The sequence below is a fragment of the Tupaia chinensis genome, unplaced genomic scaffold (genome assembly GCF_000334495.1).
Source record: "Tupaia chinensis unplaced genomic scaffold, TupChi_1.0 Scaffold000288_2, whole genome shotgun sequence".
NCBI classification, from domain to species: domain Eukaryota; kingdom Metazoa; phylum Chordata; class Mammalia; order Scandentia; family Tupaiidae; genus Tupaia; species Tupaia belangeri.
Genome location: NW_006159773.1, coordinates 3,611,911 through 3,615,447, shown reverse-complemented (window position 1 = coordinate 3,615,447; position 3,537 = coordinate 3,611,911). Strand labels below are relative to the sequence as shown.

General features: G+C 38.6%; 1 protein-coding gene across 1 annotated transcript in view; it reads left to right on the top strand.

Annotated features, from left to right (window-relative positions):
- ARFGEF1 (ARF guanine nucleotide exchange factor 1) overlaps nucleotides 1–3,537 on the top strand; it is a gene marked incomplete at its 5' end in the record, with an annotated part of 157,794 nt that overhangs the window by 426 nt on the left and 153,831 nt on the right.

Sequence of the window (3,537 nt, the reverse complement as noted above, 5' to 3'; positions counted from 1 at the left end):
GGGGGCCGGGGGTGGCGGGCGGGATACCAACGCTTTGTGATGAAACAGACGATGAGCTGTTGTTTATTAGCTTGGAAATTGAGGTGGGGCCGGTATGTCAAGATTGGGCGTGGGAAGGATTCCCATCGTAATTACCGATAACTTTAGCGTTTGGCGTGATACTTTGGGAAGATAGGCTGAAGTTGTTCCCTTGTTGACAGTCTTGAGAAGGGGTTTGCGAGAGGTGCAGCCGCTTCTGACATCTCTCCGCCTCCGCCACAGGAAAACAGAAGAGTAATGTATCTGACTGGGCTGACCTGGAAGAACAAGACCAGAGGTTAAGGCGTGGGGGTAGCGGCGTGAAAGCGAAGAAGGAAAGAACCTTTAGATAAACTGGCTTTAAGTGACAAGGGAAGGGAGGATTTCAAATGGGAAAAAGGAAAAAGACAATGACACCCACCAGCCACATGTCTGGACAGTGGCTGCTGCTCTCAAGCTTGAATTGTGATGACTGTTCAGACGGACGAGATCTAGTGTAATGAAACCCCCAACAGGGAAAATCCAAACAATGCCTGTAGCGAGGGTAGGCAGACAAGGAATTGTTAAAGGGGGAACACAGATAGATCTTTTACATCCATCAAAGATGAAATCGTTTACAGAGAGACCAGGACATTTAACACAAAGATGAATTTCTAATGCTTACACTTTATTTTAAAGCGGTGGAAATAGTCTAAATCAAATTGGCAAGGAAATGAAGCTTGTTTAACGGGCTTTGGAAAAAAGCATTCTTAAGGGGGGGAATCTATAGTAATTGTATATTAAAGTAAGGGGTCAAGCCAGCTTAAAGGTAACTTTAGCTTTTAATTAAAATAAAGAGAAAACTACAATTTAGCTGCTACAATGTGACACAAAATTTTTTTCTTTTCTGGATCCTTAAAATTGATGATATGAAACACAATAAAGAAATGTCATCTTAAAAATTTGAATCTTTAGTATATTGGGCTTAAGTCTAGTTTTTTTGCTTTGCTCGTGGATCAGAAATTCCCATTTTGTTGTTCTTGAAGCTAACAAAAGACTTCTAGCTGTAGTAAAAATTGAATTTATATCTGAATCCTCAAAGGAATAATTATTAATTTGGGGTGGGATGAGGGAGGGAGTCATTTTAGGATTTTTGAAAGAATTATTAACTGTAGATTTATTGAATAAATTGCAGGTTAAAGAACTTATGAGATTCAAATTAAAATTTTAGTTTAGTGAATTCAGATTTTTCATGTTAGAATGCATTTCTAATATGCCAAATTTTAAGTATCAGACTGAAGAAATGGAGAGTATTGTGTCATATATATAAATCTTTCACCAAATGCTACCACAAGTAAGGATGTTTTAATGGAAAGCTCACTGAAATGGGAGTCTGGGATCCTGGGTTTAAATCCCAGTTCTGTTACATTACTGTATTACTAAGCAAGTCCCTGGGCCTTAAGTTCTGTCTCTGAAATTAGGGTATTGAACTTAATGATTGTATGGTCACATCCCTCTAATGTGCCATGAATGTGAATGCACTGCCTGTTAACTCATGCATTGAATAGTATTTCTACTACTTTTGATTGGCATTTTTAGAGGCCTGTAGCTCTCTAAATGGTTCTTACCATTTCTAGATGTAGGAATTACTTGTATGCCAGCTGTACCAAGGTTGTCGGTCTAAGATTCTGCCAGTTTTTTTTTTTTTTTTTACTTTTTTGCCCTTTCCTTGTAGTTAGCAGAAGCTAATATTATAAGAAATGCGGATACCCTGGCAAGGCCTAGTCATCAGAGTACCTTATTTACTTGAGATGTAGAAAAATTTTTTCCACATTTGATAAAAATTACATTTAGCCTCCTACAAAGCAAAATCACAGTAAACTCATGGTAGCTAATCCTTGGTGAACTTTGTTTCTTACCTTTCAGTTGTCAGTCTACATTTTCACCCAACATAAGTTCATAGGGATAACCCATTTCATCTTTGCAGAAAGTGTAATTATTTTCAATTATTTGTTGTCTCTGGAAACTATTGTAATACAGCTCTTTCTTCTTTTCTTCACTTTGAGACCTGGACCAGGCCCACTTTGATGTCTTGGTAATCTTTGTGCCCTCAAGTTGGATGGAAAAGTAAATTGGAGTGGCCTGTTTGGTTATCTCTGGCCTATAGATTGCGGGTATGTGGGGGTTGAAGGGTAGAGATATAAAAGTCTTTTTTTGGGTAGTGTTATAACCCTTTTAAAAACATCTGCCTGTGGATTAATTCTCCCCTCAAATATATTTTGAGCACTTACCATGGAGCTGAAGGGAGATGGACAGTAAACAAGGAAATACACAGTTCGTCATATTTTTAATCCTTTTTGGTTTGAAAGTCTTATGGGCGCATGAGTAAATTTCAGAGCTTTGTTGTGCAAAACTAATTCAGCTGCCTTTTATTGTAATGACCAATTATAAATAGGGTTTTTGTAAACAATACTTATGAAATAACAGATTATCACCCGTTCTTAAGAAAATTATTCATATGTATACATACATTTCATATGTATACATACACATATATATATTATGTATATATATATAATTTTTTTTTTAAAGGGAGGTTTTTGCTATAGAGTGCATATGCTCACTTGAAAGTCAGAGAAGAGAGAGATAAAGTGAGAAATCACCCCTGGGGAGATGGCCACACCTCAACCCTTCTCCTCCAGTCTCCTTTTAGGATTTTAGGCATGCATGCACACATGCCCAACATGAGTTTCAAGCCTCTCGGTCCAGGACTTGAACCACAGTTGGCTATGTGGGAGTCCAGCAATGTAACCAGTTCGCCACCTGTTTGTCCTTGTTTTTTTCTTTTTTCTTTTTATACAACTTTTTTCTTTTTTACTGGCAGACTGCTCTGAACATGAAAGAGAGAGAAGGAGAGAACCTCCTCCAGTGGGGCATGGTCACAACACAGTCCTTTTTCCTTCATTTCTCATTCCTGTCCGAATTGGGGCACACAGTCATGCACTTTTGGGGTGTTTTTCAAACCACCAGGGCTGGGAGTCACTGCAGTTGGCTTTATAGGATCTCGTTTCCCATCTCCCCATGCACAGTGTTTAACCTCTGTGTTATAGGGACCAGCCCTCTTCCCCCACCCAAATATAACTTGTTTATAGTGAGAAGGAAACATCTAGATCAGGGAACATACTACTTCATTAAAATAATACCTATTTTCAAAGAGGCTACGTAAAGGAATTTTATTTTCATAAAAAGAAAAATAAACTCTTAAATGGTATTCAGAGTTATCTAAAACTCTTTAAATTTTCTATGTCAGACGTAATTTTTTAAAAATACAGAATGGTTAAGAAAAAACAACTTCTCTACCCCAACCATCCCTCAGACACCTACATTGTTCCAATGGATTGAATGAAGCCCACAGGCCCAGAGTCAGCTCCAGGTTGCCCTCTCTCGGTACTTGCCCTACTGTAGCTCTCTGCAGTGAATGCTGAGTTCTACAGAGGGAGGGCTTCTAGGCTGCCCTAGCTTAGCCTGATCCATTCCTGC